Below are 25,000 nucleotides of genomic sequence, written 5' to 3' on the forward strand. Positions count from 1 at the left end.
TTTTAACAGAGTTTACCTAGTTTTATCGTGTTGTTTTAAAGTCTTTTATGTGAACCTTGTAAATACACCAAATCTATTTAAACCAATTTTCTTTTATGTCTCATTCTTTTAACCACTAGTCATCTCTCACAGTTAAATCTGACCCCATTTTAGTCTTGTAACTCGGCTGATAAGGCCGATTGTTACACTTTTACGGGAGACCGCCTGGGAATACCAGGTGCTGTAAGCTTTTGCCTTTTCTTCACTATTTATATAATATGCTGGCTTTTACGGAGGCTGATCTTTAAATAGCCCACTTTTTGGAGCAGCCCTCGCTTATGGCCATACCGCGCTGAGAGCGCCCGATCTCGTCTGATCTCGGAAGCTAAGCAGCGTCGGGCCTGCTTAGTACTTGGATGGGAGACCGCCTGGGAATACCAGGTGCTGTAAGCTTTTGCCTTTTCTTCACTATTTATATAATATGCTGGGTTTTACGGAGGTTGATTTTTAAATAGCCCACTTTTTGGAGCATCCCTCGCTTATGGCCATACCGCGCTGAGAGCGCCCGATCTCGTCTGATCTCGGAAGCTAAGCAGCGTCGGGCCTGGTTAGTACTTGGATGGGAGACCGCCTGGGAATACCAGGTGCTGTAAGCTTTTGCCTTTTCTTCACTATTTATATAATATGCTGGCTTTTAGAAAGACGTGTTTTACCGCTCTATTTATTACAATCATTTACATGTATTATAGAGTTTTAAGTGTTTTACATGTTTTTCAGGCCATTTTATTACTCTTAACATTTTAAGTGTATGTGTCTTTAATAAATGGATGGTTGGCCTGTAATGTGACTAGACACATGACAGGAAGCAGGAAGTACAACTGTATAAGAGAGCAGCATGACAAACAAAGGACAGTCACCAAACTGTTGGATTGAGGAGTTGCTAATTTTAGAGCTCACCTTTCCATTCACCACCTGCAAACTTTGGATTACACTTTCTGTGGATTGTATATACACTGGTGGACAGTCACATTGGACTTATCAACACACTGGGGTTCTTGGACTGTTTTTAGGGTATGGACAAATGAACTGTATTCTTTTAACAGAGTTTACCTGTTTTTAGGGTATGGACAAATGAACTGTATTCTTTTAACAGAGTTTACCTAGTTTTATCGTGTTGTTTTAAAGTCTTTTATGTGAACCTTTTAAATACACCAAATCTATTTAAACCAATTTTCTTTTATGTCTCATTCTTTTAACCACTAGTCATCTCTCACAGTTAAATCTGACCCCATTTTAGTCTTGTAACTCGGCTGATAAGGCCGATTGTTACACTTTTACGGGAGACCGCCTGGGAATACCAGGTGCTGTAAGCTTTTGCCTTTTCTTCACTATTTATATAATATGCTGGCTTTTACGGAGGCTGATCTTTAAATAGCCCACTTTTTGGAGCAGCCCTCGCTTATGGCCATACCGCGCTGAGAGCACCCGATCTCGTCTGATCTCGGAAGCTAAGCAGCGTCGGGCCTGGTTAGTACTTGGATGGGAGACCGCCTGGGAATACCAGGTGCTGTAAGCTTTTGCCTTTTCTTCACTATTTATATAATATGCTGGCTTTTACGGAGGCTGATCTTTAAATAGCCCACTTTTTGGAGCAGCCCTCGCTTATGGCCATACCGCGCTGAGAGCGCCCGATCTCGTCTGATCTCGAAAGCTAAGCAGCGTCGGGCCTGGTTAGTACTTGGATGGGAGACCGCCTGGGAATACCAGGTGCTGTAAGCTTTTGCCTTTTCTTCACTATTTATATAATATGCTGGCTTTTAGAAAGACGTGTTTTACCGCTCTATTTATTACAATCATTTACATGTATTATAGAGTTTTAAGTGTTTTACATGTTTTTTAGGCCATTTTATTACTCTTAACATTTTAAGTGTATGTGTCTTTAATAAATGGATGGTTGGCCTGTCATGTGACTAGACACATGACAGGAAGCAGGAAGTACAACTGTATAAGAGAGCAGCATGACAAACAAAGGACAGTCACCAAACTGTTGGATTGAGGAGTTGCTAATTTTAGAGCTCACCTTTCCATTCACCACCTGCAAACTTTGGATTACACTTTCTGTGGATTGTATATACACTGGTGGACACTCACATTGGACTTATCAACACACTGGGGTTCTTGGACTGTTTTTAGGGTATGGACAAATGAACTGTATTCTTTTAACAGAGTTTACCTGTTTTTAGGGTATGGACAAATGAACTGTATTCTTTTAACAGAGTTTACCTAGTTTTATAGTGTTGTTTTAAAGTCTTTTATGTGAACCTTGTAAATACACCAAATCTATTTAAACCAATTTTCTTTTATGTCTCATTCTTTTAACCACTAGTCATCTCTCACAGTTAAATCTGACCCCATTTTAGTCTTGTAACTCGGCTGATAAGGCCGATTGTTACACTTTTATGGGAGACCGCCTGGGAATACCAGGTGCTGTAAGCTTTTGCCTTTTCTTCACTATTTATATAATATGCTGGCTTTTACGGAGGCTGATCTTTAAATAGCCCACTTTTTGGAGCAGCCCTCGCTTATTGCCATACCGCGCTGAGAGCGCCCGATCTCGTCTGATCTCGGAAGCTAAGCAGCGTCGGGCCTGGTTAGTACTTGGATGGGAGACCGCCTGGGAATACCAGGTGCTGTAAGCTTTTGCCTTTTCTTCACTATGTATACAATATGCTGGCTTTTACGGAGGCTGATCTTTAAATAGCCCACTTTTTGGAGCAGCCCTCGCTTATGGCCATACCGCGCTGAGAGCGCCCGATCTCGTCTGATCTCGGAAGCTAAGCAGCGTCGGGCCAGGTTAGTACTTGGATGGGAGACCGCCTGGGAATACCAGGTGCTGTAAGCTTTTGCCTTTTCTTCACTATTTATATAATATGCTGGCTTTTAGAAAGACGTGTTTTACCGCTCTATTTATTACAATCATTTACATGTATTATAGAGTTTTAAGTGTTTTACATGTTTTTTAGGCCATTTTATTACTCTTAACATTTTAAGTGTATGTGTCTTTAATACATGGATGGTTGGCCTGTCATGTGACTAGACACATGACAGGAAGCAGGAAGTACAACTGTATAAGAGAGCAGCATGACAAACAAAGGACAGTCACCAAACTGTTGGATTGAGGAGTTGCTAATTTTAGAGCTCACCTTTCCATTCACCAACTGCAAACTTTGGATTACACTTTCTGTGGATTGTATATACACTGGTGGACACTCACACTGGACTTATCAACACACTGGGGTTCTTGGACTGTTTTTAGGGTATGGACTGATGAACTGTATTCTTTTAACAGAGTTTACCTGTTTTTAGGGTATGGACAAATGAACTGTATTCTTTTAACAGAGTTTACCTAGTTTTATCGTGTTGTTTTAAAGTCTTTTATGTGAACCTTGTAAATACACCAAATCTATTTAAACCAATTTTCTTTTATGTCTCATTCTTTTAACCACTAGTCATCTCTCACAGTTAAATCTGACCCCATTTTAGTCTTGTAACTCGGCTGATAAGGCCGATTGTTACACTTTTACGGGAGACCGCCTGGGAATACCAGGTGCTGTAAGCTTTTGCCTTTTCTTCACTATTTATATAATATGCTGGCTTTTACGGAGGCTGATCTTTAAATAGCCCACTTTTTGGAGCAGCCCTCGCTTATGGCCATACCGCGCTGAGAGCGCCCGATCTCGTCTGATCTCGGAAGCTAAGCAGCGTCGGGCCTGCTTAGTACTTGGATGGGAGACCGCCTGGGAATACCAGGTGCTGTAAGCTTTTGCCTTTTCTTCACTATTTATATAATATGCTGGGTTTTACGGAGGTTGATTTTTAAATAGCCCACTTTTTGGAGCATCCCTCGCTTATGGCCATACCGCGCTGAGAGCGCCCGATCTCGTCTGATCTCGGAAGCTAAGCAGCGTCGGGCCTGGTTAGTACTTGGATGGGAGACCGCCTGGGAATACCAGGTGCTGTAAGCTTTTGCCTTTTCTTCACTATTTATATAATATGCTGGCTTTTAGAAAGACGTGTTTTACCGCTCTATTTATTACAATCATTTACATGTATTATAGAGTTTTAAGTGTTTTACATGTTTTTCAGGCCATTTTATTACTCTTAACATTTTAAGTGTATGTGTCTTTAATAAATGGATGGTTGGCCTGTAATGTGACTAGACACATGACAGGAAGCAGGAAGTACAACTGTATAAGAGAGCAGCATGACAAACAAAGGACAGTCACCAAACTGTTGGATTGAGGAGTTGCTAATTTTAGAGCTCACCTTTCCATTCACCACCTGCAAACTTTGGATTACACTTTCTGTGGATTGTATATACACTGGTGGACAGTCACATTGGACTTATCAACACACTGGGGTTCTTGGACTGTTTTTAGGGTATGGACAAATGAACTGTATTCTTTTAACAGAGTTTACCTGTTTTTAGGGTATGGACAAATGAACTGTATTCTTTTAACAGAGTTTACCTAGTTTTATCGTGTTGTTTTAAAGTCTTTTATGTGAACCTTTTAAATACACCAAATCTATTTAAACCAATTTTCTTTTATGTCTCATTCTTTTAACCACTAGTCATCTCTCACAGTTAAATCTGACCCCATTTTAGTCTTGTAACTCGGCTGATAAGGCCGATTGTTACACTTTTACGGGAGACCGCCTGGGAATACCAGGTGCTGTAAGCTTTTGCCTTTTCTTCACTATTTATATAATATGCTGGCTTTTACGGAGGCTGATCTTTAAATAGCCCACTTTTTGGAGCAGCCCTCGCTTATGGCCATACCGCGCTGAGAGCACCCGATCTCGTCTGATCTCGGAAGCTAAGCAGCGTCGGGCCTGGTTAGTACTTGGATGGGAGACCGCCTGGGAATACCAGGTGCTGTAAGCTTTTGCCTTTTCTTCACTATTTATATAATATGCTGGCTTTTACGGAGGCTGATCTTTAAATAGCCCACTTTTTGGAGCAGCCCTCGCTTATGGCCATACCGCGCTGAGAGCGCCCGATCTCGTCTGATCTCGAAAGCTAAGCAGCGTCGGGCCTGGTTAGTACTTGGATGGGAGACCGCCTGGGAATACCAGGTGCTGTAAGCTTTTGCCTTTTCTTCACTATTTATATAATATGCTGGCTTTTAGAAAGACGTGTTTTACCGCTCTATTTATTACAATCATTTACATGTATTATAGAGTTTTAAGTGTTTTACATGTTTTTTAGGCCATTTTATTACTCTTAACATTTTAAGTGTATGTGTCTTTAATAAATGGATGGTTGGCCTGTCATGTGACTAGACACATGACAGGAAGCAGGAAGTACAACTGTATAAGAGAGCAGCATGACAAACAAAGGACAGTCACCAAACTGTTGGATTGAGGAGTTGCTAATTTTAGAGCTCACCTTTCCATTCACCACCTGCAAACTTTGGATTACACTTTCTGTGGATTGTATATACACTGGTGGACACTCACATTGGACTTATCAACACACTGGGGTTCTTGGACTGTTTTTAGGGTATGGACAAATGAACTGTATTCTTTTAACAGAGTTTACCTGTTTTTAGGGTATGGACAAATGAACTGTATTCTTTTAACAGAGTTTACCTAGTTTTATAGTGTTGTTTTAAAGTCTTTTATGTGAACCTTGTAAATACACCAAATCTATTTAAACCAATTTTCTTTTATGTCTCATTCTTTTAACCACTAGTCATCTCTCACAGTTAAATCTGACCCCATTTTAGTCTTGTAACTCGGCTGATAAGGCCGATTGTTACACTTTTATGGGAGACCGCCTGGGAATACCAGGTGCTGTAAGCTTTTGCCTTTTCTTCACTATTTATATAATATGCTGGCTTTTACGGAGGCTGATCTTTAAATAGCCCACTTTTTGGAGCAGCCCTCGCTTATTGCCATACCGCGCTGAGAGCGCCCGATCTCTTCTGATCTCGGAAGTTAAGCAGCGTCGGGCCTGGTTAGTACTTGGATGGGAGACCGTCTGGGAATACCAGGTGCTGTAAGCTTTTGCCTTTTCTTCACTATTTATATAATATGCTGGCTTTTACGGAGGCTGATCTTTAAATAGCCCACTTTTTGGAGCAGCCCTCGCTTATGGCCATACCGCGCTGAGAGCGCCCGATCTCTTCTGATCTCGGAAGCTAAACAGCGTCGGGCCTGGTTAGTACTTGGATAGGAGACCGCCTGGGAATACCAGGTGCTGTAAGCTTTTGCCTTTTCTTCACTATTTATATAATATGCTGGCTTTTAGAAAGACGTGTTTTACCGCTCTATTTATTACAATCATTTACATGTATTATAGAGTTTTAAGTGTTTTACATGTTTTTTAGGCCATTTTATTACTCTTAACATTTTAAGTGTATGTGTCTTTAATAAATGGATGGTTGGCCTGTCATGTGACTAGACACATGACAGGAAGCAGGAAGTACAACTGTATAAGAGAGCAGCATGACAAACAAAGTACAGTCACCAAACTGTTGGATTGAGGAGTTGCTAATTTTAGAGCTCACCTTTCCATTCACCACCTGCAAACTTTGGATTACACTTTCTGTGGATTGTATATACACTGGTGGACACTCACATTGGACTTATCAACACACTGGGGTTCTTGGACTGTTTTTAGGGTATGGACAAATGAACTGTATTCTTTTAACAGAGTTTACCTGTTTTTAGGGTATGGACAAATGAACTGTATTCTTTTAACAGAGTTTACCTAGTTTTATCGTGCTGTTTTAAAGTCTTTTATGTGAACCTTGTAAATACACCAAATCTATTTAAACCAATTTTCTTTTATGTCTCATTCTTTTAACCACTAGTCATCTCTCACAGTTAAATCTGACCCCATTTTAGTCTTGTAACTCGGCTGATAAGGCCGATTGTTACACTTTTACGGGAGACCGCCTGGGAATACCAGTTGCTGTAAGCTTTTGCCTTTTCTTCACTATTTATATAATATGCTGGCTTTTACGGAGGCTGATCTTTAAATAGCCCACTTTTTGGAGCAGCCCTCGCTTATGGCCATATCGCGCTGAGAGCGCCCGATCTCGTCTGATCTCGGAAGCTAAGCAGCGTCGGGCCTGGTTAGTACTTGGATGGGAGACCGCCTGGGAATACCAGGTGCTGTAAGCTTTTGCCTTTTCTTCACCATTTATACAATATGCTGGCTTTTACGGAGGCTGATCTTTAAATAGCCCACTTTTTGGAGCAGCCCTCGCTTATGGCCATACCGCGCTGAGAGCGCCCGATCTCGTCTGATCTCGGAAGCTAAGCAGCGTCGGGCCTGGTTAGTACTTGGATGGGAGACCGCCTGGGAATATCAGGTGCTGTAAGCTTTTGCCTTTTCTTCACTATTTATATAATATGCTGGCTTTTAGAAAGACGTGTTTTACCGCTCTATTTATTACAATCATTTACATGTATTATAGAGTTTTAAGTGTTTTACATGTTTTTTAGGCCATTTTATTACTCTTAACATTTTAAGTGTATGTGTCTTTAATAAATGGATGGTTGGCCTGTCATGTGACTAGACACATGACAGGAAGCAGGAAGTACAACTGTATAAGAGAGCAGCATGACAAACAAAGGACAGTCACCAAACTGTTGGATTGAGGAGTTGCTAATTTTAGAGCTCACCTTTCCATTCACCACCTGCAAACTTTGGATTACACTTTCTGTGGATTGTATATACACTGGTGGACACTCACATTGGACTTATCAACACACTGGGGTTCTTGGACTGTTTTTAGGGTATGGACAAATGAACTGTATTCTTTTAACAGAGTTTACCTGTTTTTAGGGTATGGACAAATGAACTGTATTCTTTTAACAGAGTTTACCTAGTTTTATCGTGTTGTTTTAAAGTCTTTTATGTGAACCTTGTAAATACACCAAATCTATTTAAACCAATTTTCTTTTATGTCTCATTCTTTTAACCACTAGTCATCTCTCACAGTTAAATCTGACCCCATTTTAGTCTTGTAACTCGGCTGATAAGGCCGATTGTTACACTTTTATGGGAGACCGCCTGGGAATACCAGGTGCTGTAAGCTTTTGCCTTTTCTTCACTATTTATATAATATGCTGGCTTTTACGGAGGCTGATCTTTAAATAGCCCACTTTTTGGAGCAGCCCTCGCTTATGGCCATACCGCGCTGAGAGCGCCCGATCTTGTCTGATCTCGGAAGCTAAGCAGCGTCGGGCCTGGTTAGTACTTGGATGGGAGACCGCCTGGGAATACCAGGTGCTGTAAGCTTTTGCCTTTTCTTCACTATGTATACAATATGCTGGCTTTTACGGAGGCTGATCTTTAAATAGCCCACTTTTTGGAGCAGCCCTCGCTTATGGCCATACCGCGCTGAGAGCGCCCGATCTCGTCTGATCTCGGAAGCTAAGCAGCGTCGGGCCAGGTTAGTACTTGGATGGGAGACCGCCTGGGAATACCAGGTGCTGTAAGCTTTTGCCTTTTCTTCACTATTTATATAATATGCTGGCTTTTAGAAAGACGTGTTTTACCGCTCTATTTATTACAATCATTTACATGTATTATAGAGTTTTAAGTGTTTTACATGTTTTTTAGGCCATTTTATTACTCTTAACATTTTAAGTGTATGTGTCTTTAATAAATGGATGGTTGGCCTGTCATGTGACTAGACACATGACAGGAAGCAGGAAGTACAACTGTATAAGAGAGCAGCATGACAAACAAAGGACAGTCACCAAACTGTTGGATTGAGGAGTTGCTAATTTTAGAGCTCACCTTTCCATTCACCAACTGCAAACTTTGGATTACACTTTCTGTGGATTGTATATACACTGGTGGACACTCACATTGGACTTATCAACACACTGGGGTTCTTGGACTGTTTTTAGGGTATGGACAAATGAACTGTATTTTTTAACAGAGTTTACCTGTTTTTAGGGTATGGACAAATGAACTGTATTCTTTTAACAGAGTTTACCTAGTTTTATCGTGTTGTTTTAAAGTCTTTTATGTGAACCTTGTAAATACACCAAATCTATTTAAACCAATTTTCTTTTATGTCTCATTCTTTTAACCACTAGTCATCTCTCACAGTTAAATCTGACCCCATTTTAGTCTTGTAACTCGGCTGATAAGGCCGATTGTTACACTTTTACGGGAGACCGCCTGGGAATACCAGGTGCTGTAAGCTTTTGCCTTTTCTTCACTATTTATATAATATGCTGGCTTTTACGGAGGCTGATCTTTAAATAGCCCACTTTTTGGAGCAGCCCTCGCTTATGGCCATACCGCGCTGAGAGCGCCCGATCTCGTCTGATCTCGGAAGCTAAGCAGCGTCGGGCCTGCTTAGTACTTGGATGGGAGACCGCCTGGGAATACCAGGTGCTGTAAGCTTTTGCCTTTTCTTCACTATTTATATAATATGCTGGGTTTTACGGAGGTTGATTTTTAAATAGCCCACTTTTTGGAGCATCCCTCGCTTATGGCCATACCGCGCTGAGAGTGCCCGATCTCGTCTGATCTCGGAAGCTAAGCAGCGTCGGGCCTGGTTAGTACTTGGATGGGAGACCGCCTGGGAATACCAGGTGCTGTAAGCTTTTGCCTTTTCTTCACTATTTATATAATATGCTGGCTTTTAGAAAGACGTGTTTTACCGCTCTATTTATTACAATCATTTACATGTATTATAGAGTTTTAAGTGTTTTACATGTTTTTCAGGCCATTTTATTACTCTTAACATTTTAAGTGTATGTGTCTTTAATAAATGGATGGTTGGCCTGTCATGTGACTAGACACATGACAGGAAGCAGGAAGTACAACTGTATAAGAGAGCAGCATGACAAACAAAGGACAGTCACCAAACTGTTGGATTGAGGAGTTGCTAATTTTAGAGCTCACCTTTCCATTCACCACCTGCAAACTTTGGATTACACTTTCTGTGGATTGTATATACACTGGTGGACAGTCACATTGGACTTATCAACACACTGGGGTTCTTGGACTGTTTTTAGGGTATGGACAAATGAACTGTATTCTTTTAACAGAGTTTACCTGTTTTTAGGGTATGGACAAATGAACTGTATTCTTTTAACAGAGTTTACCTAGTTTTATCGTGTTGTTTTAAAGTCTTTTATGTGAACCTTGTAAATACACCAAATCTATTTAAACCAATTTTCTTTTATGTCTCATTCTTTTAACCACTAGTCATCTCTCACAGTTAAATCTGACCCCATTTTAGTCTTGTAACTCGGCTGATAAGGCCGATTGTTACACTTTTATGGGAGACCGCCTGGGAATACCAGGTGCTGTAAGCTTTTGCCTTTTCTTCACTATTTATATAATATGCTGGCTTTTACGGAGGCTGATCTTTAAATAGCCCACTTTTTGGAGCAGCCCTCGCTTATGGCCATACCGCGCTGAGAGCACCCGATCTCGTCTGATCTCGGAAGCTAAGCAGCGTCGGGCCTGGTTAGTACTTGGATGGGAGACCGCCTGGGAATACCAGGTGCTGTAAGCTTTTGCCTTTTCTTCACTATGTATACAATATGCTGGCTTTTACGGAGGCTGATCTTTAAATAGCCCACTTTTTGGAGCAGCCCTCGCTTATGGCCATACCGCGCTGAGAGCGCCCGATCTCGTCTGATCTCGGAAGCTAAGCAGCGTCGGGCCAGGTTAGTACTTGGATGGGAGACCGCCTGGGAATACCAGGTGCTGTAAGCTTTTGCCTTTTCTTCACTATTTATATAATATGCTGGCTTTTAGAAAGACGTGTTTTACCGCTCTATTTATTACAATCATTTACATGTATTATAGAGTTTTAAGTGTTTTACATGTTTTTTAGGCCATTTTATTACTCTTAACATTTTAAGTGTATGTGTCTTTAATAAATGGATGGTTGGCCTGTCATGTGACTAGACACATGACAGGAAGCAGGAAGTACAACTGTATAAGAGAGCAGCATGACAAACAAAGGACAGTCACCAAACTGTTGGATTGAGGAGTTGCTAATTTTAGAGCTCACCTTTCCATTCACCAACTGCAAACTTTGGATTACACTTTCTGTGGATTGTATATACACTGGTGGACACTCACATTGGACTTATCAACACACTGGGGTTCTTGGACTGTTTTTAGGGTATGGACAAATGAACTGTATTCTTTTAACAGAGTTTACCTGTTTTTAGGGTATGGACAAATGAACTGTATTCTTTTAACAGAGTTTACCTAGTTTTATCGTGTTGTTTTAAAGTCTTTTATGTGAACCTTGTAAATACACCAAATCTATTTAAACCAATTTTCTTTTATGTCTCATTCTTTTAACCACTAGTCATCTCTCACAGTTAAATCTGACCCCATTTTAGTCTTGTAACTCGGCTGATAAGGCCGATTGTTACACTTTTACGGGAGACCGCCTGGGAATACCAGGTGCTGTAAGCTTTTGCCTTTTCTTCACTATTTATATAATATGCTGGCTTTTACGGAGGCTGATCTTTAAATAGCCCACTTTTTGGAGCAGCCCTCGCTTATGGCCATACCGCGCTGAGAGCGCCCGATCTCGTCTGATCTCGGAAGCTAAGCAGCGTCGGGCCTGCTTAGTACTTGGATGGGAGACCGCCTGGGAATACCAGGTGCTGTAAGCTTTTGCCTTTTCTTCACTATTTATATAATATGCTGGGTTTTACGGAGGTTGATTTTTAAATAGCCCACTTTTTGGAGCATCCCTCGCTTATGGCCATACCGCGCTGAGAGCGCCCGATCTCGTCTGATCTCGGAAGCTAAGCAGCGTCGGGCCTGGTTAGTACTTGGATGGGAGACCGCCTGGGAATACCAGGTGCTGTAAGCTTTTGCCTTTTCTTCACTATTTATATAATATGCTGGCTTTTAGAAAGACGTGTTTTACCGCTCTATTTATTACAATCATTTACATGTATTATAGAGTTTTAAGTGTTTTACATGTTTTTCAGGCCATTTTATTACTCTTAACATTTTAAGTGTATGTGTCTTTAATAAATGGATGGTTGGCCTGTCATGTGACTAGACACATGACAGGAAGCAGGAAGTACAACTGTATAAGAGAGCAGCATGACAAAAAAAGGACAGTCACCAAACTGTTGGATTGAGGAGTTGCTAATTTTAGAGCTCACCTTTCCATTCACCACCTGCAAACTTTGGATTACACTTTCTGTGGATTGTATATACACTGGTGGACACTCACATTGGACTTATCAACACACTGGGGTTCTTGGACTGTTTTTAGGGTATGGACAAATGAACTGTATTCTTTTAACAGAGTTTACCTGTTTTTAGGGTATGGACAAATGAACTGTATTCTTTTAACAGAGTTTACCTAGTTTTATCGTGTTGTTTTAAAGTCTTTTATGTGAACCTTTTAAATACACCAAATCTATTTAAACCAATTTTCTTTTATGTCTCATTCTTTTAACCACTAGTCATCTCTCACAGTTAAATCTGACCCCATTTTAGTCTTGTAACTCGGCTGATAAGGCCGATTGTTACACTTTTATGGGAGACCGCCTGGGAATACCAGGTGCTGTAAGCTTTTGCCTTTTCTTCACTATTTATATAATATGCTGGCTTTTACGGAGGCTGATCTTTAAATAGCCCACTTTTTGGAGCAGCCCTCGCTTATGGCCATACCGCGCTGAGAGCACCCGATCTCGTCTGATCTCGGAAGCTAAGCAGCGTCGGGCCTGGTTAGTACTTGGATGGGAGACCGCCTGGGAATACCAGGTGCTGTAAGCTTTTGCCTTTTCTTCACTATTTATATAATATGCTGGCTTTTACGGAGGCTGATCTTTAAATAGCCCACTTTTTGGAGCAGCCCTCGCTTATGGCCATACCGCGCTGAGAGCGCCCGATCTCGTCTGATCTCGGAAGCTAAGCAGCGTCGGGCCTGGTTAGTACTTGGATGGGAGACCGCCGGGGAATACCAGGTGCTGTAAGCTTTTGCCTTTTCTTCACTATTTATATAATATGCTGGCTTTTAGAAAGACGTGTTTTACCGCTCTATTTATTACAATCATTTACATGTATTATAGAGTTTTAAGTGTTTTACATGTTTTTTAGGCCATTTTATTACTCTTAACATTTTAAGTGTATGTGTCTTTAATAAATGGATGGTTGGCCTGTCATGTGACTAGACACATGACAGGAAGCAGGAAGTACAACTGTATAAGAGAGCAGCATGACAAACAAAGGACAGTCACCAAACTGTTGGATTGAGGAGTTGCTAATTTTAGAGCTCACCTTTCCATTCACCACCTGCAAACTTTGGATTACACTTTCTGTGGATTGTATATACACTGGTGGACACTCACATTGGACTTATCAACACACTGGGGTTCTTGGACTGTTTTTAGGGTATGGACAAATGAACTGTATTCTTTTAACAGAGTTTACCTGTTTTTAGGGTATGGACAAATGAACTGTATTCTTTTAACAGAGTTTACCTAGTTTTATAGTGTTGTTTTAAAGTCTTTTATGTGAACCTTGTAAATACACCAAATCTATTTAAACCAATTTTCTTTTATGTCTCATTCTTTTAACCACTAGTCATCTCTCACAGTTAAATCTGACCCCATTTTAGTCTTGTAACTCGGCTGATAAGGCCGATTGTTACACTTTTATGGGAGACCGCCTGGGAATACCAGGTGCTGTAAGCTTTTGCCTTTTCTTCACTATTTATATAATATGCTGGCTTTTACGGAGGCTGATCTTTAAATAGCCCACTTTTTGGAGCAGCCCTCGCTTATTGCCATACCGCGCTGAGAGCGCCCGATCTCTTCTGATCTCGGAAGCTAAGCAGCGTCGGGCCTGGTTAGTACTTGGATGGGAGACCGCCTGGGAATACCAGGTGCTGTAAGCTTTTGCCTTTTCTTCACTATTTATATAATATGCTGGCTTTTACGGAGGCTGATCTTTAAATAGCCCACTTTTTGGAGCAGCCCTCGCTTATGGCCATACCGCGCTGAGAGCGCCCGATCTCGTCTGATCTCGGAAGCTAAGCAGCGTCGGGCCTGGTTAGTACTTGGATGGGAGACCGCCTGGGAATACCAGGTGCTGTAAGCTTTTGCCTTTTCTTCACTATTTATATAATATGCTGGCTTTTAGAAAGACGTGTTTTACCGCTCTATTTATTACAATCATTTACATGTATTATAGAGTTTTAAGTGTTTTACATGTTTTTTAGGCCATTTTATTACTCTTAACATTTTAAGTGTATGTGTCTTTAATAAATGGATGGTTGGCCTGTCATGTGACTAGACACATGACAGGAAGCAGGAAGTACAACTGTATAAGAGAGCAGCATGACAAACAAAGGACAGTCACCAAACTGTTGGATTGAGGAGTTGCTAATTTTAGAGCTCACCTTTCCATTCACCACCTGCAAACTTTGGATTACACTTTCTGTGGATTGTATATACACTGGTGGACAGTCACATTGGACTTATCAACACACTGGGGTTCTTGGACTGTTTTTAGGGTATGGACAAATGAACTGTATTCTTTTAACAGAGTTTACCTGTTTTTAGGGTATGGACAAATGAACTGTATTCTTTTAACAGAGTTTACCTAGTTTTATCGTGTTGTTTTAAAGTCTTTTATGTGAACCTTGTAAATACACCAAATCTATTTAAACCAATTTTCTTTTATGTCTCATTCTTTTAACCACTAGTCATCTCTCACAGTTAAATCTGACCCCATTTTAGTCTTGTAACTCGGCTGATAAGGCTGATTTTTACACTTTTCTGGGAGACCGCCTGGGAATACCAGGTGCTGTAAGCTTTTGCCTTTTCTTCACTATTTATATAATATGCTGGCTTTTACGGATTCTGATCTTTAAATAGCCCACTTTTTGGAGCAACCCTCGCTTATGGCCATACCGCGCTGAGAGCGCCCGATCTCGTCTGATCTCGGAAGCTAAGCAGCGTCGGGCCTGGTTAGTACTTGGATTGGAGACCGCCTGGGAATACCAGGTGCTGTAAGCTTTTGCCTTTTCTTCACTATTTATATAATATGCTGGCTTTTACGGAGGCTGATCTTTAAATAGCCCACTTTTTGGAGCAGCCCTCGCTTATGGCCATACCGCGCTGAGAGCGCCCGATCTCGTCTGATCTCGGTAGCTAAGCAGCGTCGGGCCTGGTTAGTACTTGGAAGGGAGACCGCCTGGGAATACCAGGTGCTGTAAGCTTTTGCCTTTTCTTCACTATTTATATAATATGCTGGCTTTTAGAAAGATGTGTTTTACCGCTCTGTTTATTACAATCATTTACATGTATTATAGAGTTTTAAGTGTTTTATATGTTTTTTAGGCCATTTTATTACTCTTAACATTTTAAGTGTATGTGTCTTTAATAAATGGATGGTTGGCCTGTCATGTGACTAGACACATGACAGGAAGCAGGAAGTACAACTGTATAAGAGAGCAGCATGACAAACAAAGGACAGTCACCAAACTGTTGGATTGAGGAGTTGCTAATTTTAGAGCTCACCTTTCCATTCACCACCTGCAAACTTTGGATTACACTTTCTGTGGATTGTATATACACTGGTGGACACTCACATTGGACTTATCAACACACTGGGGTTCTTGGACTGTTTTTAGGGTATGGACAAATGAACTGTATTCTTTTAACAGAGTTTACCTAGTTTTATCGTGTTGTTTTAAAGTCTTTTATGTGAACCTTGTAAATACACCAAATCTATTTAAACCAATTTTCTTTTATGTCTCATTCTTTTAACCACTAGTCATCTCTCACAGTTAAATCTGACCCCATTTTAGTCTTGTAACTCGGCTGATAAGGCTGATTTTTACACTTTTCTGGGAGACCGCCTGGGAATACCAGGTGCTGTAAGCTTTTGCCTTTTCTTCACTATTTATATAATATGCTGGCTTTTACGGATTCTGATCTTTAAATAGCCCACTTTTTGGAGCAACCCTCGCTTATGGCCATACCGCGCTGAGAGCGCCCGATCTCGTCTGATCTCGGAAGCTAAGCAGCGTCGGGCCTGGTTAGTACTTGGATTGGAGACCGCCTGGGAATACCAGGTGCTGTAAGCTTTTGCCTTTTCTTCACTATTTATATAATATGCTGGCTTTTACGGAGGCTGATCTTTAAATAGCCCACTTTTTGGAGCAGCCCTCGCTTATGGCCATACCGCGCTGAGAGCGCCCGATCTCGTCTGATCTCGGTAGCTAAGCAGCGTCGGGCCTGGTTAGTACTTGGAAGGGAGACCGCCTGGGAATACCAGGTGCTGTAAGCTTTTGCCTTTTCTTCACTATTTATATAATATGCTGGCTTTTAGAAAGATGTGTTTTACCGCTCTATTTATTACAATCATTTACATGTATTATAGAGTTTTAAGTGTTTTATATGTTTTTTAGGCCATTTTATTACTCTTAACATTTTAAGTGTATGTGTCTTTAATAAATGGATGGTTGGCCTGTCATGTGACTAGACACATGACAGGAAGCAGGAAGTACAACTGTATAAGAGAGCAGCATGACAAACAAAGGACAGTCACCAAACTGTTGGATTGAGGAGTTGCTAATTTTAGAGCTCACCTTTCCATTCACCACCTGCAAACTTTGGATTACACTTTCTGTGGATTGTATATACACTGGTGGACACTCACATTGGACTTATCAACACACTGGGGTTCTTGGACTGTTTTTAGGGTATGGACAAATGAACTGTATTCTTTTAACAGAGTTTACCTAGTTTTATCGTGTTGTTTTAAAGTCTTTTATGTGAACCTTGTAAATACACCAAATCTATTTAAACCAATTTTCTTTTATGTCTCATTCTTTTAACCACTAGTCATCTCTCACAGTTAAATCTGACCCCATTTTAGTCTTGTAACTCGGCTGATAAGGCCGATTGTTACACTTTTATGGGAGACCGCCTGGGAATACCAGGTGCTGTAAGCTTTTGCCTTTTCTTCACTATTTATATAATATGCTGGCTTTTACGGAGGCTGATCTTTAAATAGCCCACTTTTTGGAGCAGCCCTCGCTTATGGACATACCGCGCTGAGAGCGCCCGATCTCGTCTGATCTCGGAAGCTAAGCAGCGTCGGGCCTGGTTAGTACTTGGATGGGAGACCGCCTGGGAATACCAGGTGCTGTAAGCTTTTGCCTTTTCTTCACTATGTATACAATATGCTGGCTTTTACGGAGGCTGATCTTTAAATAGCCCACTTTTTGGAGCAGCCCTCGCTTATGGCCATACCGCGCTGAGAGCGCCCGATCTCGTCTGATCTCGGAAGCTAAGCAGCGTCGGGCCAGGTTAGTACTTGGATGGGAGACCGCCTGGGAATACCAGGTGCTGTAAGCTTTTGCCTTTTCTTCACTATTTATATAATATGCTGGCTTTTAGAAAGACGTGTTTTACCGCTCTATTTATTACAATCATTTACATGTATTATAGAGTTTTAAGTGTTTTACATGTTTTTTAGGCCATTTTATTACTCTTAACATTTTAAGTGTATGTGTCTTTAATAAATGGATGGTTGGCCTGTCATGTGACTAGACACATGACAGGAAGCAGGAAGTACAACTGTATAAGAGAGCAGCATGACAAACAAAGGACAGTCACCAAACTGTTGGATTGAGGAGTTGCTAATTTTAGAGCTCACCTTTCCATTCACCAACTGCAAACTTTGGATTACACTTTCTGTGGATTGTATATACACTGGTGGACACTCACATTGGACTTATCAACACACTGGGGTTCTTGGACTGTTTTTAGGGTATGGACTGATGAACTGTATTCTTTTAACAGAGTTTACCTGTTTTTAGGGTATGGACAAATGAACTGTATTCTTTTAACAGAGTTTACCTAGTTTTATCGTGTTGTTTTAAAGTCTTTTATGTGAACCTTGTAAATACACCAAATCTATTTAAACCAATTTTCTTTTATGTCTCATTCTTTTAACCACTAGTCATCTCTCACAGTTAAATCTGACCCCATTTTAGTCTTGTAACTCGGCTGATAAGGCCGATTGTTACACTTTTACGGGAGACCGCCTGGGAATACCAGGTGCTGTAAGCTTTTGCCTTTTCTTCACTATTTATATAATATGCTGGCTTTTACGGAGGCTGATCTTTAAATAGCCCACTTTTTGGAGCAGCCCTCGCTTATGGCCATACCGCGCTGAGAGCGCCCGATCTCGTCTGATCTCGGAAGCTAAGCAGCGTCGGGCCTGCTTAGTACTTGGATGGGAGACCGCCTGGGAATACCAGGTGCTGTAAGCTTTTGCCTTTTCTTCACTATTTATATAATATGCTGGGTTTTACGGAGGTTGATTTTTAAATAGCCCACTTTTTGGAGCATCCCTCGCTTATGGCCATACCGCGCTGAGAGCGCCCGATCTCGTCTGATCTCGGAAGCTAAGCAGCGTCGGGCCTGGTTAGTACTTGGATGGGAGACCGCCTGGGAATACCAGGTGCTGTAAGCTTTTGCCTTTTCTTCACTATTTATATAATATGCTGGCTTTTAGAAAGACGTGTTTTACCGCTCTATTTATTACAATCATTTACATGTATTATAGAGTTTTAAGTGTTTTACATGTTTTTCAGGCCATTTTATTACTCTTAACATTTTAAGTGTATGTGTCTTTAATAAATGGATGGTTGGCCTGTAATGTGACTAGACACATGACAGGAAGCAGGAAGTACAACTGTATAAGAGAGCAGCATGACAAACAAAGGACAGTCACCAAACTGTTGGATTGAGGAGTTGCTAATTTTAGAGCTCACCTTTCCATTCACCACCTGCAAACTTTGGATTACACTTTCTGTGGATTGTATATACACTGGTGGACAGTCACATTGGACTTATCAACACACTGGGGTTCTTGGACTGTTTTTAGGGTATGGACAAATGAACTGTATTCTTTTAACAGAGTTTACCTGTTTTTAGGGTATGGACAAATGAACTGTATTCTTTTAACAGAGTTTACCTAGTTTTATCGTGTTGTTTTAAAGTCTTTTATGTGAACCTTTTAAATACACCAAATCTATTTAAACCAATTTTCTTTTATGTCTCATTCTTTTAACCACTAGTCATCTCTCACAGTTAAATCTGACCCCATTTTAGTCTTGTAACTCGGCTGATAAGGCCGATTGTTACACTTTTACGGGAGACCGCCTGGGAATACCAGGTGCTGTAAGCTTTTGCCTTTTCTTCACTATTTATATAATATGCTGGCTTTTACGGAGGCTGATCTTTAAATAGCCCACTTTTTGGAGCGGCCCTCGCTTATGGCCATACCGCGCTGAGAGCACCCGATCTCGTCTGATCTCGGAAGCTAAGCAGCGTCGGGCCTGGTTAGTACTTGGATGGGAGACCGCCTGGGAATACCAGGTGCTGTAAGCTTTTGCCTTTTCTTCACTATTTATATAATATGCTGGCTTTTACGGAGGCTGATCTTTAAATAGCCCACTTTTTGGAGCAGCCCTCGCTTATGGCCATACCGCGCTGAGAGCGCCCGATCTCGTCTGATCTCGAAAGCTAAACAGCGTCGGGCCTGGTTAGTACTTGGATGGGAGACCGCCTGGGAATACCAGGTGCTGTAAGCTTTTGCCTTTTCTTCACTATTTATATAATATGCTGGCTTTTAGAAAGACGTGTTTTACCGCTCTATTTATTACAATCATTTACATGTATTATAGAGTTTTAAGTGTTTTACATGTTTTTTAGGCCATTTTATTACTCTTAACATTTTAAGTGTATGTGTCTTTAATAAATGGATGGTTGGCCTGTCATGTGACTAGACACATGACAGGAAGCAGGAAGTACAACTGTATAAGAGAGCAGCATGACAAACAAAGGACAGTCACCAAACTGTTGGATTGAGGAGTTGCTAATTTTAGAGCTCACCTTTCCATTCACCACCTGCAAACTTTGGATTACACTTTCTGTGGATTGTATATACACTGGTGGACACTCACATTGGACTTATCAACACACTGGGGTTCTTGGACTGTTTTTAGGGTATGGACAAATGAACTGTATTCTTTTAACAGAGTTTACCTGTTTTTAGGGTATGGACAAATGAACTGTATTATTTTAACAGAGTTTACCTAGTTTTATAGTGTTGTTTTAACCCCCTGGGGACGAAAAACGCCCTGGGGCGTTTTGAGGCAGTTTCCCAAAAGGAACTTTAATTACTTTGTCATTTCTGATTGTACAGATAAAAGCAGTACATCAATCGAATCTGTAAAGGGTCTACTTTTATTTGTATATACTCACAAAATCAAAAAAACATTGTGATTTTGCAAAATAAAGAAAACAAAAAGGGTGTGCTGTCTGCCGCGTTGATCTCCGTGATCTTCATTCAGAAACGCGTCAGTAAAATATACTATAACTCAGCCAATATACAACACAGAGACATGAGCAATATGTCTAGACAAAGCTTGATATGTATACTTTTAAACGAAGTAAGTTTTACCGAAAACAAATATCCTGTGATAAAATAATCAATATGAAACCAACACGATGTCCAGTCTCTCCGGTCTGCTTCATTATTTTATAATTAGATCACGCCCATGAGCTGTTTGCTATTCATATTCAAATCGTCCACGTGAGGGCGCCGCGCCAAAAGTAGACGCCCACATCACGGTAAACAAAGGAGAAACTTCGTTCAAGTTAGTCATTTCTGGAAGAAGACTCTGTCAGGAATAAAACGTACTTCAGAAGACATGAGTAAGTTTTTTTTTTTTTCTCTTATTAGCCTACTTGTTAGTTATTACTGTGACAGAATGTGCAAACATTTTACCAGTTAAGACTTTTTGCCAACTATAATTCCTGACTACAGCAAGTGAAACATTATAAAGTACGTTTCATTTCACTGCATCTAAATGACTCACGATGCCAGTATGTTTTTAATAGTCTGTTCAATAAAGAATGATGCAATATAAAGGTTATAGTGTTCACATTTAAGCTTAACAGTTATAATATAGCCTAGTTTCTTTGTATTCTATAATACACACAAAGCATGCTTATGTTTGACTATAAGATCATAATTATTTATTTAGTTATTAATGTATCTTACAACAGTATGATGTAATATGAGGGTTTACACTTTGTGTATGTTTTGACAATATGTATTAATACTATGTTCTCGAATGGATGTTTAACACGATAAACAATTTTTATTAGTTTCTCAGATATAAAATGTCCTTTTTACATTTGTACAAAATGCGTGGGTCTATGACTACAAAATCATAATATATATATAAATAAATAGTATGATGCTGCTGATATTAGCATGCTCACAGATGTTTTGTTTTGTTGTTTTTAGTGATTGGAAACCTGCTCAACACATGAATCCTGCTGACATTTACTTGAGTCTCCTCAAACTGTTTTCCTGAGAGCACTGTACCATCTTCAGATGTTAAAGAAGTTCACAAGTGAATCTCAAGTTATTTTTCTTGATAAATAAATCTATTCAAAATAAGCTACAAACATATTTTGTCCTTATATTCCTCCTTCATTCATTCCTTTGTTCCTCTCAGTCATCTGACTGAATAACTAATTATGCAGCTCATTATGCAGGTCTTTGTCTTCTCAGGTGTGAATCACAGCATTATTCATGATCATTCACGCCTTCTTCGCATACAGCCATTCTAAACAAAAAGTGTCTTCAAAAATTTAAATCAATATACTGTTTTGTGTAAACAAGTGAACGAGATGATTTTCACATCATTTGATAGAAAAAACTCTAGCCTAACACATCCAGTTCTCAAAGTCTTGTGAACAAATATTCTGTATGTGTTTCATGACTTTATTTCAGTGACTTCAAAAATTTTGTTTTTCACTAAGCACGCATAAACGTTGTTTTCTCAAAAACACAAACATGTACATTCATGTTGCTTACATATTATTGTAGCCCAAATTGTGCTGATTACAATATAATCAGATTTGGGCCATTCATATGTTTTTAAGATACTGAAAATAGCACAAATGTCAGGGCATGTCAAAACTTCTTCAGGGCCCAAAAACACCCTCAGTCCCCAGAGGGTTAAAGTCTTTTATGTGAACCTTGTAAATACACCAAATCTATTTAAACCAATTTTCTTTTATGTCTCATTCTTTTAACCACTAGTCATCTCTCACAGTTAAATCTGACCCCATTTTAGTCTTGTAACTCGGCTGATAAGGCCGATTGTTACACTTTTATGGGAGACCGCCTGGGAATACCAGGTGCTGTAAGCTTTTGCCTTTTCTTCACTATTTATATAATATGCTGGCTTTTACGGAGGCTGATCTTTAAATAGCCCACTTTTTGGAGCAGCCCTCGCTTATTGCCATACCGCGCTGAGAGCGCCCGATCTCTTCTGATCTCGGAAGTTAAGCAGCGTCGGGCCTGGTTAGTACTTGGATGGGAGACCACCTGGGAATACCAGGTGCTGTAAGCTTTTGCCTTTTCTTCACTATTTATATAATATGCTGGCTTTTACGGAGGCTGATCTTTAAATAGCCCACTTTTTGGAGCAGCCCTCGCTTATGGCCATACCGCGCTGAGAGCGCCCGATCTCTTCTGATCTCGGAAGCTAAACAGCGTCGGGCCTGGTTAGTACTTGGATAGGAGACCGCCTGGGAATACCAGGTGCTGTAAGCTTTTGCCTTTTCTTCACTATTTATATAATATGCTGGCTTTTAGAAAGACGTGTTTTACCGCTCTATTTATTACAATCATTTACATGTATTATAGAGTTTTAAGTGTTTTACATGTTTTTTAGGCCATTTTATTACTCTTAACATTTTAAGTGTATGTGTCTTTAATAAATGGATGGTTGGCCTGTCATGTGACTAGACACATGACAGGAAGCAGGAAGTACAACTGTATAAGAGAGCAGCATGACAAACAAAGGACAGTCACCAAACTGTTGGATTGAGGAGTTGCTAATTTTAGAGCTCACCTTTCCATTCACCACCTGCAAACTTTGGATTACACTTTCTGTGGATTGTATATACACTGGTGGACACTCACATTGGACTTATCAACACACTGGGGTTCTTGGACTGTTTTTAGGGTATGGACAAATGAACTGTATTCTTTTAACAGAGTTTACCTGTTTTTAGGGTATGGACAAATGAACTGTATTCTTTTAACAGAGTTTACCTAGTTTTATCGTGCTGTTTTAAAGTCTTTTATGTGAACCTTGTAAATACACCAAATCTATTTAAACCAATTTTCTTTTATGTCTCATTCTTTTAACCACTAGTCATCTCTCACAGTTAAATCTGACCCCATTTTAGTCTTGTAACTCGGCTGATAAGGCCGATTGTTACACTTTTACGGGAGACCGCCTGGGAATACCAGTTGCTGTAAGCTTTTGCCTTTTCTTCACTATTTATATAATATGCTGGCTTTTACGGAGGCTGATCTTTAAATAGCCCACTTTTTGGAGCAGCCCTCGCTTATGGCCATATCGCGCTGAGAGCGCCCGATCTCGTCTGATCTCGGAAGCTAAGCAGCGTCGGGCCTGGTTAGTACTTGGATGGGAGACCGCCTGGGAATACCAGGTGCTGTAAGCTTTTGCCTTTTCTTCACCATTTATACAATATGCTGGCTTTTACGGAGGCTGATCTTTAAATAGCCCACTTTTTGGAGCAGCCCTCGCTTATGGCCATACCGCGCTGAGAGCGCCCGATCTCGTCTGATCTCGGAAGCTAAGCAGCGTCGGGCCTGGTTAGTACTTGGATGGGAGACCGCCTGGGAATATCAGGTGCTGTAAGCTTTTGCCTTTTCTTCACTATTTATATAATATGCTGGCTTTTAGAAAGACGTGTTTTACCGCTCTATTTATTACAATCATTTACATGTATTATAGAGTTTTAAGTGTTTTACATGTTTTTTAGGCCATTTTATTACTCTTAACATTTTAAGTGTATGTGTCTTTAATAAATGGATGGTTGGCCTGTCATGTGACTAGACACATGACAGGAAGCAGGAAGTACAACTGTATAAGAGAGCAGCATGACAAACAAAGGACAGTCACCAAACTGTTGGATTGAGGAGTTGCTAATTTTAGAGCTCACCTTTCCATTCACCACCTGCAAACTTTGGATTACACTTTCTGTGGATTGTATATACACTGGTGGACACTCACATTGGACTTATCAACACACTGGGGTTCTTGGACTGTTTTTAGGGTATGGACAAATGAACTGTATTCTTTTAACAGAGTTTACCTGTTTTTAGGGTATGGACAAATGAACTGTATTCTTTTAACAGAGTTTACCTAGTTTTATCGTGCTGTTTTAAAGTCTTTTATGTGAACCTTGTAAATACACCAAATCTATTTAAACCAATTTTCTTTTATGTCTCATTCTTTTAACCACTAGTCATCTCTCACAGTTAAATCTGACCCCATTTTAGTCTTGTAACTCGGCTGATAAGGCCGATTGTTACACTTTTACGGGAGACCGCCTGGGAATACCAGTTGCTGTAAGCTTTTGCCTTTTCTTCACTATTTATATAATATGCTGGCTTTTACGGAGGCTGATCTTTAAATAGCCCACTTTTTGGAGCAGCCCTCGCTTATGGCCATATCGCGCTGAGAGCGCCCGATCTCGTCTGATCTCGGAAGCTAAGCAGCGTCGGGCCTGGTTAGTACTTGGATGGGAGACCGCCTGGGAATACCAGGTGCTGTAAGCTTTTGCCTTTTCTTCACCATTTATACAATATGCTGGCTTTTACGGAGGCTGATCTTTAAATAGCCCACTTTTTGGAGCAGCCCTCGCTTATGGCCATACCGCGCTGAGAGCGCCCGATCTCGTCTGATCTCGGAAGCTAAGCAGCGTCGGGCCTGGTTAGTACTTGGATGGGAGACCGCCTGGGAATATCAGGTGCTGTAAGCTTTTGCCTTTTCTTCACTATTTATATAATATGCTGGCTTTTAGAAAGACGTGTTTTACCGCTCTATTTATTACAATCATTTACATG

General features: G+C 40.5%; 42 non-coding genes across 42 annotated transcripts; all 42 read left to right on the forward strand.

Annotated features, from left to right (window-relative positions):
- The first annotated feature begins 313 nt into the window (after positions 1 to 313).
- LOC141339818 (5S ribosomal RNA) lies at positions 314 to 432 on the forward strand. The gene has a single exon (XR_012356387.1). It is a non-coding gene; the product is annotated as a 5S ribosomal RNA (ribosomal RNA).
- Positions 433 to 516: 84 nt separating this feature from the next.
- Positions 517 to 635, forward strand: LOC141339525 (5S ribosomal RNA). The gene has a single exon (XR_012356110.1). It is a non-coding gene; the product is annotated as a 5S ribosomal RNA (ribosomal RNA).
- An 801-nt stretch (positions 636 to 1,436) lies between these two features.
- LOC141339492 (5S ribosomal RNA) lies at positions 1,437 to 1,555 on the forward strand. Its single transcript, XR_012356079.1, has one exon. It is a non-coding gene; the product is annotated as a 5S ribosomal RNA (ribosomal RNA).
- Positions 1,556 to 1,639: 84 nt separating this feature from the next.
- Positions 1,640 to 1,758, forward strand: LOC141339766 (5S ribosomal RNA). The gene has a single exon (XR_012356339.1). It is a non-coding gene; the product is annotated as a 5S ribosomal RNA (ribosomal RNA).
- An 801-nt stretch (positions 1,759 to 2,559) lies between these two features.
- On the forward strand, positions 2,560 to 2,678 carry LOC141339782 (5S ribosomal RNA). The gene has a single exon (XR_012356354.1). It is a non-coding gene; the product is annotated as a 5S ribosomal RNA (ribosomal RNA).
- An 84-nt stretch (positions 2,679 to 2,762) lies between these two features.
- LOC141339897 (5S ribosomal RNA) lies at positions 2,763 to 2,881 on the forward strand. The gene has a single exon (XR_012356466.1). It is a non-coding gene; the product is annotated as a 5S ribosomal RNA (ribosomal RNA).
- Positions 2,882 to 3,682: 801 nt separating this feature from the next.
- On the forward strand, positions 3,683 to 3,801 carry LOC141339819 (5S ribosomal RNA). Its single transcript, XR_012356388.1, has one exon. It is a non-coding gene; the product is annotated as a 5S ribosomal RNA (ribosomal RNA).
- An 84-nt stretch (positions 3,802 to 3,885) lies between these two features.
- LOC141339526 (5S ribosomal RNA) lies at positions 3,886 to 4,004 on the forward strand. The gene has a single exon (XR_012356111.1). It is a non-coding gene; the product is annotated as a 5S ribosomal RNA (ribosomal RNA).
- Positions 4,005 to 4,805: 801 nt separating this feature from the next.
- LOC141339504 (5S ribosomal RNA) lies at positions 4,806 to 4,924 on the forward strand. Its single transcript, XR_012356090.1, has one exon. It is a non-coding gene; the product is annotated as a 5S ribosomal RNA (ribosomal RNA).
- Positions 4,925 to 5,008: 84 nt separating this feature from the next.
- LOC141339767 (5S ribosomal RNA) lies at positions 5,009 to 5,127 on the forward strand. The gene has a single exon (XR_012356340.1). It is a non-coding gene; the product is annotated as a 5S ribosomal RNA (ribosomal RNA).
- An 801-nt stretch (positions 5,128 to 5,928) lies between these two features.
- Positions 5,929 to 6,047, forward strand: LOC141339935 (5S ribosomal RNA). The gene has a single exon (XR_012356502.1). It is a non-coding gene; the product is annotated as a 5S ribosomal RNA (ribosomal RNA).
- An 84-nt stretch (positions 6,048 to 6,131) lies between these two features.
- LOC141339387 (5S ribosomal RNA) lies at positions 6,132 to 6,250 on the forward strand. Its single transcript, XR_012355985.1, has one exon. It is a non-coding gene; the product is annotated as a 5S ribosomal RNA (ribosomal RNA).
- Positions 6,251 to 7,051: 801 nt separating this feature from the next.
- Positions 7,052 to 7,170, forward strand: LOC141339748 (5S ribosomal RNA). Its single transcript, XR_012356322.1, has one exon. It is a non-coding gene; the product is annotated as a 5S ribosomal RNA (ribosomal RNA).
- Positions 7,171 to 7,254: 84 nt separating this feature from the next.
- On the forward strand, positions 7,255 to 7,373 carry LOC141339676 (5S ribosomal RNA). Its single transcript, XR_012356255.1, has one exon. It is a non-coding gene; the product is annotated as a 5S ribosomal RNA (ribosomal RNA).
- Positions 7,374 to 8,174: 801 nt separating this feature from the next.
- LOC141339838 (5S ribosomal RNA) lies at positions 8,175 to 8,293 on the forward strand. The gene has a single exon (XR_012356407.1). It is a non-coding gene; the product is annotated as a 5S ribosomal RNA (ribosomal RNA).
- Positions 8,294 to 8,377: 84 nt separating this feature from the next.
- On the forward strand, positions 8,378 to 8,496 carry LOC141339909 (5S ribosomal RNA). The gene has a single exon (XR_012356477.1). It is a non-coding gene; the product is annotated as a 5S ribosomal RNA (ribosomal RNA).
- An 800-nt stretch (positions 8,497 to 9,296) lies between these two features.
- LOC141339820 (5S ribosomal RNA) lies at positions 9,297 to 9,415 on the forward strand. The gene has a single exon (XR_012356389.1). It is a non-coding gene; the product is annotated as a 5S ribosomal RNA (ribosomal RNA).
- Positions 9,416 to 9,499: 84 nt separating this feature from the next.
- On the forward strand, positions 9,500 to 9,618 carry LOC141339699 (5S ribosomal RNA). Its single transcript, XR_012356276.1, has one exon. It is a non-coding gene; the product is annotated as a 5S ribosomal RNA (ribosomal RNA).
- An 801-nt stretch (positions 9,619 to 10,419) lies between these two features.
- On the forward strand, positions 10,420 to 10,538 carry LOC141339516 (5S ribosomal RNA). The gene has a single exon (XR_012356101.1). It is a non-coding gene; the product is annotated as a 5S ribosomal RNA (ribosomal RNA).
- Positions 10,539 to 10,622: 84 nt separating this feature from the next.
- On the forward strand, positions 10,623 to 10,741 carry LOC141339921 (5S ribosomal RNA). The gene has a single exon (XR_012356489.1). It is a non-coding gene; the product is annotated as a 5S ribosomal RNA (ribosomal RNA).
- An 801-nt stretch (positions 10,742 to 11,542) lies between these two features.
- LOC141339821 (5S ribosomal RNA) lies at positions 11,543 to 11,661 on the forward strand. The gene has a single exon (XR_012356390.1). It is a non-coding gene; the product is annotated as a 5S ribosomal RNA (ribosomal RNA).
- An 84-nt stretch (positions 11,662 to 11,745) lies between these two features.
- On the forward strand, positions 11,746 to 11,864 carry LOC141339528 (5S ribosomal RNA). The gene has a single exon (XR_012356113.1). It is a non-coding gene; the product is annotated as a 5S ribosomal RNA (ribosomal RNA).
- An 801-nt stretch (positions 11,865 to 12,665) lies between these two features.
- On the forward strand, positions 12,666 to 12,784 carry LOC141339527 (5S ribosomal RNA). Its single transcript, XR_012356112.1, has one exon. It is a non-coding gene; the product is annotated as a 5S ribosomal RNA (ribosomal RNA).
- An 84-nt stretch (positions 12,785 to 12,868) lies between these two features.
- LOC141339758 (5S ribosomal RNA) lies at positions 12,869 to 12,987 on the forward strand. The gene has a single exon (XR_012356331.1). It is a non-coding gene; the product is annotated as a 5S ribosomal RNA (ribosomal RNA).
- An 801-nt stretch (positions 12,988 to 13,788) lies between these two features.
- On the forward strand, positions 13,789 to 13,907 carry LOC141339908 (5S ribosomal RNA). Its single transcript, XR_012356476.1, has one exon. It is a non-coding gene; the product is annotated as a 5S ribosomal RNA (ribosomal RNA).
- Positions 13,908 to 13,991: 84 nt separating this feature from the next.
- LOC141339529 (5S ribosomal RNA) lies at positions 13,992 to 14,110 on the forward strand. Its single transcript, XR_012356114.1, has one exon. It is a non-coding gene; the product is annotated as a 5S ribosomal RNA (ribosomal RNA).
- An 801-nt stretch (positions 14,111 to 14,911) lies between these two features.
- LOC141339960 (5S ribosomal RNA) lies at positions 14,912 to 15,030 on the forward strand. Its single transcript, XR_012356526.1, has one exon. It is a non-coding gene; the product is annotated as a 5S ribosomal RNA (ribosomal RNA).
- Positions 15,031 to 15,114: 84 nt separating this feature from the next.
- Positions 15,115 to 15,233, forward strand: LOC141339872 (5S ribosomal RNA). The gene has a single exon (XR_012356441.1). It is a non-coding gene; the product is annotated as a 5S ribosomal RNA (ribosomal RNA).
- Positions 15,234 to 15,984: 751 nt separating this feature from the next.
- Positions 15,985 to 16,103, forward strand: LOC141339961 (5S ribosomal RNA). The gene has a single exon (XR_012356527.1). It is a non-coding gene; the product is annotated as a 5S ribosomal RNA (ribosomal RNA).
- An 84-nt stretch (positions 16,104 to 16,187) lies between these two features.
- Positions 16,188 to 16,306, forward strand: LOC141339874 (5S ribosomal RNA). The gene has a single exon (XR_012356443.1). It is a non-coding gene; the product is annotated as a 5S ribosomal RNA (ribosomal RNA).
- Positions 16,307 to 17,057: 751 nt separating this feature from the next.
- LOC141339854 (5S ribosomal RNA) lies at positions 17,058 to 17,176 on the forward strand. The gene has a single exon (XR_012356423.1). It is a non-coding gene; the product is annotated as a 5S ribosomal RNA (ribosomal RNA).
- An 84-nt stretch (positions 17,177 to 17,260) lies between these two features.
- LOC141339933 (5S ribosomal RNA) lies at positions 17,261 to 17,379 on the forward strand. The gene has a single exon (XR_012356500.1). It is a non-coding gene; the product is annotated as a 5S ribosomal RNA (ribosomal RNA).
- Positions 17,380 to 18,180: 801 nt separating this feature from the next.
- LOC141339823 (5S ribosomal RNA) lies at positions 18,181 to 18,299 on the forward strand. Its single transcript, XR_012356391.1, has one exon. It is a non-coding gene; the product is annotated as a 5S ribosomal RNA (ribosomal RNA).
- Positions 18,300 to 18,383: 84 nt separating this feature from the next.
- Positions 18,384 to 18,502, forward strand: LOC141339530 (5S ribosomal RNA). The gene has a single exon (XR_012356115.1). It is a non-coding gene; the product is annotated as a 5S ribosomal RNA (ribosomal RNA).
- Positions 18,503 to 19,303: 801 nt separating this feature from the next.
- On the forward strand, positions 19,304 to 19,422 carry LOC141339538 (5S ribosomal RNA). The gene has a single exon (XR_012356123.1). It is a non-coding gene; the product is annotated as a 5S ribosomal RNA (ribosomal RNA).
- Positions 19,423 to 19,506: 84 nt separating this feature from the next.
- Positions 19,507 to 19,625, forward strand: LOC141339868 (5S ribosomal RNA). The gene has a single exon (XR_012356436.1). It is a non-coding gene; the product is annotated as a 5S ribosomal RNA (ribosomal RNA).
- A 2,722-nt stretch (positions 19,626 to 22,347) lies between these two features.
- On the forward strand, positions 22,348 to 22,466 carry LOC141339798 (5S ribosomal RNA). Its single transcript, XR_012356369.1, has one exon. It is a non-coding gene; the product is annotated as a 5S ribosomal RNA (ribosomal RNA).
- Positions 22,467 to 22,550: 84 nt separating this feature from the next.
- On the forward strand, positions 22,551 to 22,669 carry LOC141339388 (5S ribosomal RNA). Its single transcript, XR_012355986.1, has one exon. It is a non-coding gene; the product is annotated as a 5S ribosomal RNA (ribosomal RNA).
- Positions 22,670 to 23,470: 801 nt separating this feature from the next.
- Positions 23,471 to 23,589, forward strand: LOC141339749 (5S ribosomal RNA). Its single transcript, XR_012356323.1, has one exon. It is a non-coding gene; the product is annotated as a 5S ribosomal RNA (ribosomal RNA).
- An 84-nt stretch (positions 23,590 to 23,673) lies between these two features.
- On the forward strand, positions 23,674 to 23,792 carry LOC141339678 (5S ribosomal RNA). Its single transcript, XR_012356256.1, has one exon. It is a non-coding gene; the product is annotated as a 5S ribosomal RNA (ribosomal RNA).
- Positions 23,793 to 24,593: 801 nt separating this feature from the next.
- Positions 24,594 to 24,712, forward strand: LOC141339750 (5S ribosomal RNA). Its single transcript, XR_012356324.1, has one exon. It is a non-coding gene; the product is annotated as a 5S ribosomal RNA (ribosomal RNA).
- An 84-nt stretch (positions 24,713 to 24,796) lies between these two features.
- LOC141339679 (5S ribosomal RNA) lies at positions 24,797 to 24,915 on the forward strand. Its single transcript, XR_012356257.1, has one exon. It is a non-coding gene; the product is annotated as a 5S ribosomal RNA (ribosomal RNA).
- The last annotated feature ends 85 nt before the right edge of the window (positions 24,916 to 25,000 follow it).

The sequence above is a fragment of the Garra rufa genome, chromosome 7, assembly GCF_049309525.1.
Source record: "Garra rufa chromosome 7, GarRuf1.0, whole genome shotgun sequence".
NCBI classification, from domain to species: domain Eukaryota; kingdom Metazoa; phylum Chordata; class Actinopteri; order Cypriniformes; family Cyprinidae; genus Garra; species Garra rufa.